The sequence below is a fragment of the Podarcis erhardii genome (assembly GCF_964252035.2).
Source record: "Podarcis erhardii genome assembly, chromosome: 12".
NCBI lineage: Eukaryota > Metazoa > Chordata > Lepidosauria > Squamata > Lacertidae > Podarcis > Podarcis erhardii.
The window spans coordinates 48603132-48619214 of record NC_138513.1 but is presented as its reverse complement, the minus strand read 5'-3'; the positions used below and the strand labels follow the sequence as shown (position 1 = coordinate 48619214).

The window sequence follows — 16083 nt, the reverse complement described above, 5'->3', positions numbered from 1 at the left end:
CGCCTGCATTGACCTGCATCTTCTGATATGGTATTTGCTATCTGTTCATTTTGCAACCTGACATTTTCTGTATAAGCCCATGTAGACGAATTGTTTCATCTGAAAATCAATTGTAGCTTAAAATACAGAGACACACAGACACATGGTGCTATCTAATAACTTGAAAGAGTCTTACCCTTACCTTAACTCCAAATATAAAAGCAGACACTACTATCTTAAAATTTCAAATAAGGAGACCGCTTTCTCCAAACTACTAAGTAAAGGAAATTGAATTTTCAACAGATTCTTTTTCTCTCATTCCTACAGGCCAAACCCCAGCTGTCAAATCCCCTTCTTCTGCACAACTTTGAAAGGCAGACAGTGCCCCCATTTTTTCCACCCTATTTTTTAGCCAAAGCATGGCCCCTTGCTAGCCTTCTCAAAACAGGAGCTAACAAGACCATCAACGAAGGTAAGAGGGCCAGGCCCTTTCTGCCTTCCTCCTGCCGTTTGAGGAGCGCCTGATATCTGGCCATCCTTAATAACATTTCTGTGCCTGAAAATGTGTGCAACCTGTAGAGTAGGAGAGACCTGAATTATTTCTACTATTGGTGAAAAATTAAATTTCACAGAACAAATGGTGCAATGGGTTGGAGGATAGGATGTAACTGGGTCTGGCATTCGTTAGGAAATAACTGGGGAATAACCGGGGAATACCAATTAATCATGAAGTCCCACGTGTGTGAGAAACTACAAAAGGAAAGTGGCTGACTGCCTGAATTCCAAAAATACAGGTCTTGGTTCACTACCTAGTCAAAGGAGCCCCTGGCAGAGTTTAAAACTGCAATGTATGTAGCATTTGCAAAGCATGGAAAATATAGGCTGTTGGATATCCCCATATTAAGCGCTCACAGTGTGCTCCCCTGCCTCTACCCCTCTCTCAGTGAATAGACTACAATGTAAATTACTTACAGTAATCAGAGGTCTCATTTATGCACCATTTAATGCTACAGCAAAAGTAATACAGGTAAAAACTTCTTCAGTGCAAAATACAAAAATTACAGTGGTGCCTCGCAAGACAAAAAGAATCCGTTCCGCGAGTCTCTTCATCTAGCGGTTTTTTCGTCTTGCAAAGCAAGCCCATTGACGGCTTAGCGGATTAGCGCTATTAGCGGTCTAGCGGCTTTTAGCGGCTTATTGGCTTGGCGGATAAGCGGCTTAGCGGCTTAGAAAAGGGGGGAAAAAGGGGGGAACCCGCAGGAACTCACAAGACATTTTCGTCTTGCGAAGCAAGCCCATAGGAAATTCGTTTTGCGAAGCGCCTCCAAAACGGAAAACCCTTTCGTCTAGCGGGTTTTCCGTCTTGTGAGGCATATGACTTGCGGGGCACCACTGTATATTCAAACATGGAGCCTGGATCTCAGGAGCATCAGTCTCAAGTCTCTGGTCAAGAACATGGTTCAAAGAGGAAAGGGGGGAGAAGGGGAGGAACAGGAAACAAGCCTTCCTCCCACCCTGAAGGTGAGAAGGCGTGACCTAGCCAAACCTTCTTTAGCAATTTACAGCTCTGTGGTCCTTAACCCCTTCATGTACTAACTAGCATAGATATCCATTGTTAGGCTTGACTGCAAAATCTCCCACAGCATCATCAGGTAACATCCTCAGTCAGCTGCCTTTTCTGGCACTCTAATGATACCATGTGGCTCCACTGCATTGTGGGTAGTCAGACTCAACCCTTCCATTAGTCATAGTGAGCCCTTTGTCTCAGAGGGTGGATAGGGAGAGGTGATAGTTCTGGATGCTATTTCACTCACTGCGGTCAAGCCCATCTGTCCTCACCCCATCCCCGCCACCCACTGTGGAGTACCCAGCAGGGCAGCTGCCTAACACTCTTCAGTAACACTGGGTTGTCCTTCTGAGGAAGATATTCTGGGCTAGGTGAGGTGGCCCAAGAGAATGCCTGTGCCCACTGCTGCCACTTTGTTGCACTTTCAAGCTTAATGATCTGATGTTGTCAAACTTTAGACAGCTTTTGCCACTGCTGGCAAACTTTAGATAGCATCTGCCGATAACAACATGCAGAAGCCAACCATGCAATTAAATCCAGCTCCAGTCTATTCAGGTGCAGTGCAGGTACATGACACAATGGAGGTCACTGTGCAAAAGTTAATAGAGTCAAGTTAGAGGTGACAAGCACCTGATGCTGGGTGCTTCTCACTTCACCTTCTTGCTCATGTATTTATTCACACATACTTAATGAACCCCAATAAAGCAAAGCGCTTCTTCGCTGCAAAGCAGGATCAAGCCCTGAAGCATAGCTTGTGGCATGTTGAAGATGCTCTTCAAAGCCCTTTGCAAACTTCACAGAAATGAAGGCAGCTTATGCCAAGAGGATGATTTGCGTTTCTCAGCCTATGACTGGATTCCTGTAATATGTTTTTCAGGTTTTAGAAATCGCCAGCAGCTTCGTTTAGCCCACCACCTTGCACCCCCCCCCATAGAGAACTAGTGATAAAGGGACACAGGAGGCAGTCCAGGTCTCCCACTAAGGGGCTTGCTTGTCTCTAATTGGGTTCAGAACAACTCATGAACTACCAAGAACCTTTCATGGAAAAAGGACTTTGGGAGTTGGAAATGAAGGACTCAGGGGAGAAATAAGGAAAGGAGGCTTGCATTCTGTCACCAGTCTTTATTGTTTTATTTTCACTCATGAGAATGAGCAAAAAGAAATTGATTACTGTAGCTCTTGTTACATAACTGTAGCTCTTGTTACATAATTTATTGAGCTGAAGTAGGGTACTCACCACTGCAACATTTGGTGACATCCACTACTTTAGAACACACAATATTAGATGATTCTTAGATTGTTAATGTTGAGGGCAGGGACCTCTAATCTTTATTTGTCTATAAGAAATTCTGATCATTAGACAAATTCCTGGAGCTCAAGCCTATTAATGATTATTAACAGAACAACTAAATTAAACATCAAACAGCAACCTATTGCCTTTCTCTCAGAGGTGGGGGACTTTAATTACCATATTATGCTCTTCTGCAGGCCACATGCTTCTGCCTGGCTAAAATGCACCCCTGAACTGTGGCATTGCCTCATTTGCTTGGATGGAGAATGAAGAGAGATATGGCACAGTGTATGTGTGCATAGAAATGTGCGTGGCTGGATGCTCTGGCTATTTTTGCCTCTGGCCTCACACACCGCTGGCATATGGCTGCTGGAATATTGCCTATGAGAAGATATGGCCCTCAAGCTGGAAAAGGTTCTCCAACCTTTGCTTTGGAGCTTTCTGGAGGTGTCTGACTGCTATTGAAAACCGGATGTTTAGATGGACCTTCACCGGAACCAGCTTACAGTTTGTTTGCGGAGGGCAGATTTTAACCAATACTCATTCTACATGCAGTGCATAGCCAGACAATGGGATTTGCTCCCTCAGAAGGCAGGAATGGCCACCAACTTGGATCACTTTAAAAGAGGATTAGACCAATGCATGGAGGAGAGGCTTGTTCATGGCTGCCAGTCATGACAGCTCCTTCCACATTTGAAGGCACCGATGCTTCTGAATACAGTTGCTGGGAGCCACAGGAAGGGAGAATGCGCTTGTGCTCATGTTCTGCTCGCTGGTTTCCCACAGGCATCTGGTTGGGCACCAGGATGCTGGACTAGATGGGCCAATGGCAGGCTATTCTTATGTCCTTAGACTACAGCCTAAAATCTTACTCTTGTTAGATAGTAGCACTTTTCTTATACTTATCCAGAGCTGATTGTCTTCTTCCAAAATTCAGTAGGGGTGTTGGCACTGGCAGCATTCCTTGCATAAGTGTTGAAATGGAAATATATGAAGGCAGTAGGGGAAATTGTACTTGCAGCTATAAATTCAGTGCAAAAATACTTGCATATTTTGTGTATGCATTCTGAGCCTTCAACAGACACTGCCCATGGACTTTCAAACTTTTTTTGGTATGCAGCGGAGATTAAAAAAGAAATATACTAAGGAAAAAATAGAAGCTGGCACCCTCAGATAGAAGAATTCAACACCAGATTCTACAAACTACCAGCACTGGCGGAGGAAGGGGGGTGCGGCGGGTGCGGCCTGCCCCGGCAGTGGTGAAGCTTCATGCAGGTGGGAACGGAAAGCAGGTGGGGGCAGGGCTGGTGCGTGTCCTGGGGACGTGGCACACCACCTGCAGGTGCGCCCCGGATGTCATCCCTGAGGCGGGTGACATCGCCATCTCCCTGGGACACTCATCATGGGCAGCGCCCCCACGGGTGGCTAGCCTGCCCCCGGGTGCACAGCATGTTGGTCCCCTAAATATTCCCCTTCCTAAAGTCTGGGAAGCTTCCACCCAGCTTAGGGAGGGAAGTGTGATGGTCATACATGTAACTCCCCGCCCCCCCGTTGCCTTTGCAAGCTGGCACCTCTGGCTGTAACTGTTCGCCTCCAAAAAATTCATTGAATGCTACTGCAGCACATCATCTAAAGAAGCTGGGTTAACTGAAAGCGGGTCTTTAAAAAAAGGGATTTATCAATCTGGTTGAATGAATGAAGCGACAAGGGTAGAGTGAGATTTCTTATTGGGGATGGTGAGAAGGAATCTATGAAGTTATTCAGCACGAAACAATTTACACTGATCATATTAATATTGTAGTCTCTGAAGCAATTCTATTCGGGAGAGGAAAAAATATTCAATTATTGAATAAATTATGTGATGCTAATGTAGTTCAGGACACAGCTCCTTAATAGGAGCTGGTAGGGCTGTGGCTTCTGAAGCTGTTTTTTAATGTATTTACTACTGAATAAGTAATAGATTCTCCAACAAAAATCCACAACTCTTGTCAATTCAGACATTATATTTCATGAAGAGGTCTTAATTTATTGAAATTATCTGCTACCATCTCTTTCTCTCCCTTCCCCTCTCCCTACTGCTCTCATATTAATTAGTACAGTGTTTCCCAACCTTTTTTGGGCAAAGGCACACTTGTTTCATGAAAAAAATCTCGAGGCACACCACCATTAGAAAATGTTTAAAAAATTAACTCTGTGCCTATATTGACTATATATACAGTGGTGCCCCGCAAGACGAATGCCTCGCAAGACTGAAAACCCGCAAGACGAAAGGGTTTTCCGTTTTTTGAGGCACTTCGCAAGATGAATTTCCCTATGGGCTTGCTTCGCAAGAAGAAAGCCTATAGGGAAATCTCCAGGGACCTCTTTTAAATGCTGGCGGTGGGGAGCAAAGCCTTCCCCCCCCCCCCGGCCTTCAGAAGAGGTCCAGGAAGGCCGGCGGGGGCCGAAAGGCTTTGCTCCCCACCGCCAGCATTTTAAAAGCAGTCCGGGATAGCAGGGAAGCGCTTCCCGCTATCCTGGACGGCTTTTGAAGGCAGGCGGGGGGAGCAAAGACTTTTGTTCCCCCGCCCGCCTTCAGAAGAGGTCCAGGACCTCTTCTGAAGGCTGGCGGGGGGTGAAAGTCTTTGCTCCCCCCTGCCTGCCTTCCCGGGAGAGCGGAGAAACGCAGCGTGTTTCTCCGCTGTCCCGGACAGCTTTTGAAGGCAGGCAGAGGGGAGCAAAGACTTTCACCCCCCGCCAGCCTTCAGAAGAGGTCCTGGACCTCTTTGCTCCCCCCTGCCTGCCTTCCCGGGAGAGCGGAGAAACGCAGCGTGTTTCTCTGCTGTCCCGGACAGCTTTTGAAGGCAGGCGGGGGGAGCAAAGACTTTCGCCCCCCGCCCGCCTTCAGAAGAGGTCCAGGGCCTCTTCTGAAGGCGGGCGGGGGGCAAAGGTCTTTGCTCCCCCGTGCCTGCCTTCCCGGGAGAGCGGAAAGTCTTTGCTCCCCCCCTTCAAAAGCCGTCCGGGACAGAGGAGAAACGTGCTGCATTTCTATCCTGGACGGCTTTTGAAGGCAGGCGGGGGGAGCAAAGACTTTTGTTCCCCCGCCCGCCTTCAGAAGAGGTCCAGGACCTCTTCTGAAGGCTGGCGGGGGGTGAAAGTCTTTGCTCCCACTGCCTGCCTTCCCGGGAGAGCGGAGAAACGCAGCGTGTTTCTCCGCTGTCCCGGACAGCTTTTGAAGGCAGGCAGAGGGGAGCAAAGACTTTCACCCCCCGCCAGCCTTCAGAAGAGGTCCAGGACCTCTTCTGAAGGCGGGCGGGGGGCAAAAGTCCTTGCTCCCCCCCTGCCTGCCTTCCCGGGAGAGCGGAGAAAAGCAGCGTGTTTCTCCGCTGTCCTGGACGGCCTTTGAACGCAGGCAGGGGGAGCAAAGACTTTCGCCCCCCGCCCGCCTTCAGAAGAGGTCCAGGACCTCTTCTGAAGGCTGGCGGGGGGCAAAAGTCTTTGCTCCCCCTGCCTGCCTTCCCGGGAGAGCGTAGAAATGCAGCACGTTTCTCCTCTGTCCCGGACGGCTTTTGAAGGGGGGGAGCAAAGACTTTCCGCTCTCCCGGGAAGGCAGGCACGGGGGAGCAAAGACCTTTGCCCCCCGCCCGCCTTCAGAAGAGGCCCTGGAACTCTTCTGAAGGCGGGCGGGGGGCGAAAGTCTTTGCTCCCCCCGCCTGCCTTCAAAAGCTGTCCGGGACAGTGGAGAAACACGGAGCAAAGAGGTCCTGGACCTCTTCTGAAGGCGGGCGGGGGGCAAAAGTCTAATTCTAATTTCAATGAGTGTGCCCTCCCACGGCACACCAGGCAACGTCTCGCGGCACACTAGTGTGCCGCGGAACACCGGTTGGGAAACACTGAATTAGTATACTGTCTGTATGTGGGGAAGTGTTTCATCAAAGCCCCTGTGGAAATTAGAAAGATAATATCATTGAAATAATATGAGCTGCTGTTGTGAAATGCTGGAGGTTGTCAGCATTTTGAAAGGGAATTTTTTAGGTCAAATCTGTCCTCCCACCCCACCAACTGTACCTTAATTATATATTCTGTTGATCCAATCTTGTATTATCATGGATGAGAAAAAAAATCCATTTCCATGATATTGTTTCCCCCCAAATTTAACAATTTTAAAAAGAGAAAGAAATATACAAAATCCGAGCTTGCTGCCCCTGTCCCTTCCAGGACGGATCAATCTAGTTAAGTTTCCACAGTCGAATCTATGATTTTGGTAGTTTCCATTCTTCAGGGTTATCAGAAAATTATTATATAAAAGGATGCCATATTTCAACAAAATTGTCTACATCATTTGTATTATTCAATGTATGCAATCTCTTTGTTAATTTTCCTGATACAGCAATAGACCATACATTCCGTTTTCCAACAAGAGATACAAAGATGTTCCAGTCTTTTCCAATTCTGTGCCACTAGAGAACAGGGAACCAGACAGAGGGCCTTCTCGGTAGTGGCGCCCGCCCTGTGGAACGCCCTCCCATCAGATGTCAAATAGATAAACAACTACCTGACATTCAGAAGACATCTTAAGGCAGCTTGTTCAGGGAAGTTTTTAATATGTAACGCCGTACTGTTTTTAACACTTGGTTGGGAGCCATCCAGAGTGGCTGGGAAAACTCAGCCAGATGGGCAGGGTATAAATAATAAATTATTATTATTAGAAGATGTGCTGCTATTAAAAGAAAAGTAGTTAGTTAGTTATTTGTGTGTGTTTGTGTGTTTCAAATTCATTTACACAAGGCCAGCCCAAGACATTTTGGAACCTGAGATGAATCACAAAATGGTGTGTGTGTGTGTGTGTGTGTGTCCCGCACAACCCAGGATGTGGAGTGTGTGTGTAAAGATCTACATGGGGAACAGGAGGGCAATCAAATCAAATCAACCTTATCCAACTGTTGACATTGGAATCAAGGGCTGTGTCAAATCAACCAGTGAACAAAGTCATTTGTTGGACATCTCTTCTGCCCTCCAGTGGGGTAGCGTGGGTTGTCAGCACCCGGGGCAAGGCAAGTAATTTGCACCCCCTAACCCGTGGATTTTAGCACTCGAGTCTCTTCCACTAGATTAGTTAGTGCAAGCACGCCCCTCCCCAGATGTTGCGCCCGGTGTGGCCGGCCCCCCTGCACCCCCCACGCTACGCCACTGCTGCCCTCTGTTCGTGAGCAACCTTGGCAGAAATGAGTTTCATATACATGTGTGACGGACAGCAGAGCCAGACAGAGTCTGGGATGCAGTGCCTCAGAATTCCACTAGTGGGCTGGAGCCTCTCTCTGATTGGCTACCAAGGCAGTCAGGACCTCTTCTGAAGGCTGGCGGGGGGCAAAAGTCTTTGCTCCCACTGCCTGCCTTCCCGGGAGAGCGTAGAAATGCAGCACGTTTCTCCTCTGTCCCGGACGGCTTTTGAAGGGGGGGGAGCAAAGACTTTCCGCTCTCCCGGGAAGGCAGGCACGGGGGAGCAAAGACCTTTGCCCCCCGCCCGCCTTCAGAAGAGGCCCTGGACCTCTTCTGAAGGCGGGCGGGGGGCGAAAGTCTTTGCTCCCCCCGCCTGCCTTCAAAAGCTGTCCGGGACAGCGGAGAAACACGCTGCGTTTCTCCGCTCTCCCGGGAAGGCAGGCAGGGGGGAGCAAAGAGGTCCTGGACCTCTTCTGAAGGCGGGCGGGGGGCAAAAGTCTAATTCTAATTTCAATGAGTGTGCCCTCCCACGGCACACCAGGCAACGTCTCGCGGCACACTAGTGTGCCGCGGAACACCGGTTGGGAAACACTGATCTAAACATCCGGTTTTCAATAGCAGTCAGAAAGCTCCAAAGCAAAGGTTGGAGAACCTTTTCCAGCTTGAGGGCCATATCTTCTCATAGGCAATATTCCAGGAGCCATATGCCAGCGGTGTGTGAGGCCAGAGGCAAAAATAGCCAGAGCATCCAGCCACGCACATTTCTATGCACACATACACTGTGCCATATCTCTCTTCATTCTCCATCCAAGCAAATGAGGCAATGCCACAGTTCAGGGGTGCATTTTAGCCAGGCAGAAGCATGTGGCCTGCAGAAGAGCATAATATGGTAATTAAAGTCCCCCACCTCTGAGAGAAAGGCAATAGGTTGCTGTTTGATGTTTAATTTAGTTGTTCTGTTAATAATCATTAATAGGCTTGAGCTCCAGGAATTTGTCTAATGATCAGAATTTCTTATAGACAAATAAAAATTAGAGGTCCCTGCCCTCAACATTAACAATCTAAGAATCTTCTAATATTGTGTGTTCTAAAGTAGTGGATGTCACCAAATGTTGCAGTGGTGAGTACCCTACTTCAGCTCAATAAATTATGTAACAAGAGCTACAGTTATGTAACAAGAGCTACAGTAATCAATTTCTTTTTGCTCATTCTCATGAGTGAAAATAAAACAATAAAGACTGGTGACAGAATGCAAGCCTCCTTTCCTTATTTCTCCCCTGAGTCCTTCATTTCCAACTCCCAAAGTCCTTTTTCCATGAAAGGTTCTTGGTAGTTCATGAGTTGTTCTGAACCCAATTAGAGACAAGCAAGCCCCTTAGTGGGAGACCTGGACTGCCTCCTGTGTCCCTTTATCACTAGTTCTCTATGGGGGGGGTGCAAGGTGGTGGGCTAAACGAAGCTGCTGGCGATTTCTAAAACCTGAAAAACATATTACAGGAATCCAGTCATAGGCTGAGAAACGCAAATCATCCTCTTGGCATAAGCTGCCTTCATTTCTGTGAAGTTTGCAAAGGGCTTTGAAGAGCATCTTCAACATGCCACAAGCTATGCTTCAGGGCTTGATCCTGCTTTGCAGCGAAGAAGCGCTTTGCTTTATTGGGGTTCATTAAGTATGTGTGAATAAATACATGAGCAAGAAGGTGAAGTGAGAAGCACCCAGCATCAGGTGCTTGTCACCTCTAACTTGACTCTATTAACTTTTGCACAGTGACCTCCATTGTGTCATGTACCTGCACTGCACCTGAATAGACTGGAGCTGGATTTAATTGCATGGTTGGCTTCTGCATGTTGTTATCGGCAGATGCTATCTAAAGTTTGCCAGCAGTGGCAAAAGCTGTCTAAAGTTTGACAACATCAGATCATTAAGCTTGAAAGTGCAACAAAGTGGCAGCAGTGGGCACAGGCATTCTCTTGGGCCACCTCACCTAGCCCAGAATATCTTCCTCAGAAGGACAACCCAGTGTTACTGAAGAGTGTTAGGCAGCTGCCCTGCTGGGTACTCCACAGTGGGTGGCGGGGATGGGGTGAGGACAGATGGGCTTGACCGCAGTGAGTGAAATAGCATCCAGAACTATCACCTCTCCCTATCCACCCTCTGAGACAAAGGGCTCACTATGACTAATGGAAGGGTTGAGTCTGACTACCCACAATGCAGTGGAGCCACATGGTATCATTAGAGTGCCAGAAAAGGCAGCTGACTGAGGATGTTACCTGTTGATGCTGTGGGAGATTTTGCAGTCAAGCCTAACAATGGATATCTATGCTAGTTAGTACATGAAGGGGTTAAGGACCACAGAGCTGTAAATTGCTAGAGAAAGTTTGGCTAGGTCACGCCTTCTCACCTTCAGGGTGGGAGGAAGGCTTGTTTCCTGTTCCTCCCCTTCTCCCCCCTTTCCTCTTTGAACCATGTTCTTGACCAGAGACTTGAGACTGATGCTCCTGAGATCCAGGCTCCATGTTTGAATATACAGTGGTGCCCCGCAAGTCAAATGCCTCACAAGACGGAAAACCCGCTAGACGAAAGGGTTTTCCGTTTTGGAGGCGCTTCGCAAAACGAATTTCCTATGGGCTTGCTTCGCAAGACGAAAATGTCTTGTGAGTTCCTGCGGGTTCCCCCCTTTTTCCCCCTTTTTCTAAGCCGCTAAGCCGCTTATCCGCCAAGCCGATAAGCCGCTAAAAGCCGCTAAACCGCTAATAGCGCTAATCCGCTAAGCCGTCAATGGGCTTGCTTCGCAAGACGAAAAAACCGCTAGACGAAGAGACTCGCGGAACGGATTCTTTTCGTCTTGCGAGGCACCACTGTAATTTTTGTATTTTGCACTGAAGAAGTTTTTACCTGTATTACTTTTGCTGTAGCATTAAATGGTGCATAAATGAGACCTCTGATTACTGTAAGTAATTTACATTGTAGTCTATTCACTGAGAGAGAGGTAGAGGCAGGGGAGCACACTGTGAGCGCTTAATATGGGGATATCCAACAGCCTATATTTTCCATGCTTTGCAAATGCTACATACATTGCAGTTTTAAACTCTGCCAGGGGCTCCTTTGACTAGGTAGTGAACCAAGACCTGTATTTTTGGAATTCAGGCAGTCAGCCACTTTCCTTTTGTAGTTTCTCACACACGTGGGACTTCATGATTAATTGGTATTCCCCGGTTATTCCCCAGTTATTTCCTAACGAATGCCAGACCCAGTTACATCCTATCCTCCAACCCATTGCACCATTTGTTCTGTGAAATTTAATTTTTCACCAATAGTAGAAAGAATTCAGGTCTGTTCTACTCTACAGGTTGCACACATTTTCAGGCACAGAAATGTTATTAAGGATGGCCAGATATCAGGCGCTCCTCAAACGGCAGGAGGAAGGCAGAAAGGGCCTGGCCCTCTTACCTTCGTTGATGGTCTTGTTAGCTCCTGTTTTGAGAAGGCTAGCAAGGGGCCATGCTTTGGCTAAAAAATAGGGTGAAAAAAATGGGGGCACTGTCTGCCTTTCAAAGTTGTGCAGAAGAAGGGGATTTGACAGCTGGGGTTTGGCCTGTAGGAATGAGAGAAAAAGAATCTGTTGAAAATTCAATTTCCTTTACTTAGTAGTTTGGAGAAAGCGGTCTCCTTATTTGAAATTTTAAGATAGTAGTGTCTGCTTTTATATTTGGAGTTAAGGTAAGGGTAAGACTCTTTCAAGTTATTAGATAGCACCATGTGTCTGTGTGTCTCTGTATTTTAAGCTACAATTGATTTTCAGATGAAACAATTCGTCTACATGGGCTTATACAGAAAATGTCAGGTTGCAAAATGAACAGATAGCAAATACCATATCAGAAGATGCAGGTCAATGCAGGCGACAAATGTTATCTGCTACAATATTGCGAAATGTACAGAATGCTTTGAAACAGGACATGCTAGAAGCAGATTATTTGGTCAATAGCTATTGGGGAAATAGGTTGCACATTTTCACAACTTCCCAGGCTATAGTTCAAACAAAAATTAAAAGCCGAGGCCTAGTTCAAACATAACACTAAAGCAGTGGTTCTCAAGCCTTTATCTCTGGGCCACAGTTTCAGAATAAAATTTTGAGCCACACTGAATTTTTGAATTGATAAGAAAAACATTAGAAAACACAATTCGGACTGTCCTCAGTATCACTTGATGCTCTTGCTCTCATTTTGAAAAAGATTTCTATACATATTAGGCAAAATTTTGAAAAAAATACTTTGATACTATACTATACTACAGTGAAATGTTTGGTGCTTCTTTGATTGTCCTTGAATCTTCCCATCACTCTCCCATCACTTGTCTTCCTCTCCAGCCACACCAGGCCTGGTGCACTACACCCTTTGAGAACCACTGCATTAAAACATGATTTAGTGCTACGTGGATGAGCTTGCTTGAACCTTTGATGCGTGGTTCAAGGGTAGAGATTGTGAGAAGGCATCTTCCAAAGCAATCCCACTCCGCGAATTTGGAGCCTTCTTGCCTCTAGCCTAGCCATCACCCCTTTTCCTGTTCCTGCTGGAGTCTTCTTTTGCTTGCGCCTGCGGGCTCTCTTCCGGCCAACACTGCCAATGACAGATCTTAAAACCTTGGGGTCAGTGAGATTCGGCAATCGCAGCACCTTGCGCCTGCTGGACCTCCTGAGCGGAGTGGGTTGTGTCTTGCTCCTTGTGAAGTAGGGTGAAATATGAGGAGTGTTGCAAGCCGGTGCAGAGGCAGAAGGTCTGGCCGAGATGGCAGAGCACGGCTTCTCTGTCAGAGGCTTCTTCCTAACCCAGTGGAACACCAGTATCATACGCCTCTTAGATGGGTTGGACATGCTGAAGAAGGTGCTGGAGGCCCAAAGACCAGGGTGACTTCAAAATGGAGGACGCAGCAGACAGTTCCCTATCAATGGTGCCAAATCCAAGCAAATGTTAGCTCCAGTCTTGTTAAATCGATCCAGTAATTATGAACGTTAAAGAAGGGATTAATTCCTCAGGCAGTATGAAAAGACTTTCTGTGGCTTTTTAATAGATGGGAGCCCCCAACTACTGCCACTGTTGACAGCCTGTTGCCCCTTATATCTGCTTGAATGGGTTATGTCACAATGGTTCCTTCATCAGGTGTTTGTGAGCATGAAAATGCTGTTGGGAGTTTCAGCAATGAAGGCTCAGGCATAACATACTGTTTGAAAGTCTGAACATTTCCTCTTTTTTTATTTAACAAAATTTATATACTACTTTTATAATTTATATACAAATTATTAGGAGAGTAAGTTAAAAATATACTGTAGTTTATTCACTTATAGGCTAGTTTACATACTTTATTCCTTCTTATACTTCTATCCCACCTTTCCTCCACAGAACATACACACTTCAGCCTCCACCTTCTCCATTTTATCCTGACAGCAATATTGTGACCTGGGGCCATAGCTCAGTGGTAGAACAACTGCTTAGCATGCAGAAGGCATCAGGTTCAGTCCCCAGCATCTCCTGGTGGGACTGGGAGCGCTCCCTCTGCGCTTCGGAGGCTTTGCGTTGCTATCGCTGAAGCCAAGGAGCCTGCATTCGCTCCATAGGACGCACACACATTTCCCCTTAATTTTTGGAGGGGGAAAAGTGCGTCCTATAGAGCAAAAAATACGGTAATTTAAACTATTCACTGTTCACAGTTCAGACCAGGTGTGCCAAATTGAATACAATATTTTTATGGGAGGGGCAGGAAAGCCCTCCCTTGCATAATCAATCACAAGATGTGGCACACGCAAACCATTTGAATGGCAATGCCCATCAACCTTAGGGGAGCCAAAGGGACTTCGGCAGCTCCTAAAAGTTGGCTCCTATGGTTCAGACATAATGATAAGCTGGTAAATTTAAACTGCAAGCAGATACATACCATCTCCTCTAAATTGTGTCCAGTCACATGGTTAATGTGGCAAGCTGTATAGGCTAATTCATAATTTGTATTTCCGTTTACAAAAGCTGCACAGCACCACACATCTAAAATGGATCAACACTGCGCTTATAGAAATCCAGTGTGAAGCATTTTCTCGCTCCTTTTCTTTTCCATTTCCTATTCCCATACTGCTATTTTTCTGGTAATTCCCCATTGCTCAAGGGCTTTCTCTGTAGCTAAAATAAGACATAAAGTCATATTAGTCACAGCACAATAAGTAATGCATTACAGCTTCATTTCAGTACAAAGTCCCCATCTTTTGTAGCCGGTCAATAACAGCAAAAATTTAGTACCAACATTCTCTTATAGTTATGTGGGAAGCCACAGCAAACACACCCTTAAAAACAACAACCATGTGTAAGTATAAAACTGATCTACAAACCAAGAGAATATGTACCTGGTTTTAATATGGTTTAATTCAACAGGGGCCAGTAAGCCTATGGCTGCAATCCCATGTGCACTTACTTTAGAGTAAGCCCCATTGAACTTTGCCCTCTGCAATCTCCTTGAATGCTTTTGTTCAGTACCCTCAGCTTTCTTAGGTAGACCTTTGACAAACTGTTTTGAAGGCCAGCTAACTGCCAAGGATTGCTACAATCATTAAATCAAATATTGCCCAGGGCTTCAGGGGAAGCTAGCGAGATGATTATTTGACACATAGGCCAACTGTGATTAATTTGGTGTAAGCGCTGAGGAAGGGAGTTTCCCTGCTTTTGTCTGTTTTTTCAGCCATGAGATTAAAGTATGTGCGTTGGATGCTAGGGCTGCAGATTATTTTTCTGCCAGATGCTCTGGAGCTTTAAGAATGACGCAGCAGGCAGCAATTCAACAGGCAACGCTATCCCTCATCACTTTATTTCCATACAAAATAAAACTTAAAATTCTGTCTGCCTTGTAGCTGTTGAAAGCTGAATACAACTGTCGGGGAGCGGTGGTGTTAAAATGACAACTATAAACTAGAATTTTGAGCAATGTGACAGTTGCCTAGGCTGGCTATGATATGCCTCAATTTAATCACTTCTGAACTCAGGACTGGATTAGTTGTTTAGTCTGGTGGGAATTACCCAAAGGGGATGAAAAACGGGAGCCAGGATCATGGTGGCAGTTGTACTCAGCACCACATGAAATGTGTAAGCCTGGCATTTGCTGGGACTGATGCCTGATAGCATTGGTACCCAGCATGTAGAAGGATAATGGCTAAGGTCACACGTGCTATAATTCATATGGAACCTGCTGTGTATCCTCTACTTTAGGGTTCGGGGACCTGTGGCCACCCAGATGTTGCTGGACAACAGCCAGGGCTGTCCCAAGACCATTTGCTGCCTGAGACAAAGGACAAGATGGCAATTCCCACCCCCAATCTGTTTCATAATAAATAATAAAGCATCCATTTTCTTTTCACAAATGGAAAATTCATTTCTTCAGGATGTCTACCTGTCAGGGCCTTCAAATGTTAGGGCTTCCTAAAACATTTTGATGTGGCAAGCCGCTTATCTCCTGACCTGACCTGGCCTGGTCACAAGGAGACTCTGTGCCAGTGCTACATGTTCCATGGTGCATGTTCATTTGCTCTTCTTCAACTACCTTTGCTCATCTTGTCTATTTAAAACATAAATCGTTTGAGGTGCAGTCAATTGCTCTAAGGGCTTTCCTCTGAAAAAATTTCTCTGGTGCCAGGTCTCTGCTTTGAAATGCTTAACAAAAGCCCTGAGCAAGTCAGAATGCTTTTATTTTATTTTTTAATAGATATTTATTGAGGTTTTACAAAACAGAATCATAAGTAAGACAAACATACAACAAAAACAAATATATCAAAAAAGAAAAAGAAAAAAAACAATAAAAACATTTAAAAGAAACAAAGAAGAAATCCAGTTTTTAACTTCATAGTTCTATAACCCTCTTTCTTGACTTCCTCACATCTCCCTTTTTTGTGTTCCCCTTTACAGAATCAAGTTCAGCAAATTCTGACCCTCTTTCAAACCTCGTTTATAATTATATGTTTCAACCTGTTATGTCTCCAGTTTTTCTTCTCTTTCCACATCATTTTTTACCTAATCT

The 16083-nt window shown here is 45.9% G+C and overlaps 3 long non-coding RNA genes across 3 annotated transcripts; 1 reads left to right on the top strand and 2 right to left on the bottom strand.

Annotated features, from left to right (window-relative positions):
• Window positions 1–963: 963 nt before the first annotated feature.
• LOC309326208 lies at window positions 964–2730 on the bottom strand. The gene is made up of 2 exons (XR_014150227.1): window positions 1386–2730; window positions 964–1049 (listed from the first exon to the last, which is right to left on the bottom strand). It is a non-coding gene; the product is annotated as an uncharacterized lncRNA (long non-coding RNA).
• Window positions 2731–9209: 6479 nt separating this feature from the next.
• On the top strand, window positions 9210–10975 carry LOC309352967. Its single transcript, XR_014161496.1, has 2 exons — window positions 9210–10553; window positions 10890–10975. It is a non-coding gene; the product is annotated as an uncharacterized lncRNA (long non-coding RNA).
• Window positions 10976–12119: 1144 nt separating this feature from the next.
• LOC309352968 lies at window positions 12120–15765 on the bottom strand. The gene is made up of 2 exons (XR_014161497.1): window positions 13966–15765; window positions 12120–12975 (listed from the first exon to the last, which is right to left on the bottom strand). It is a non-coding gene; the product is annotated as an uncharacterized lncRNA (long non-coding RNA).
• Window positions 15766–16083: the final 318 nt, after the last annotated feature.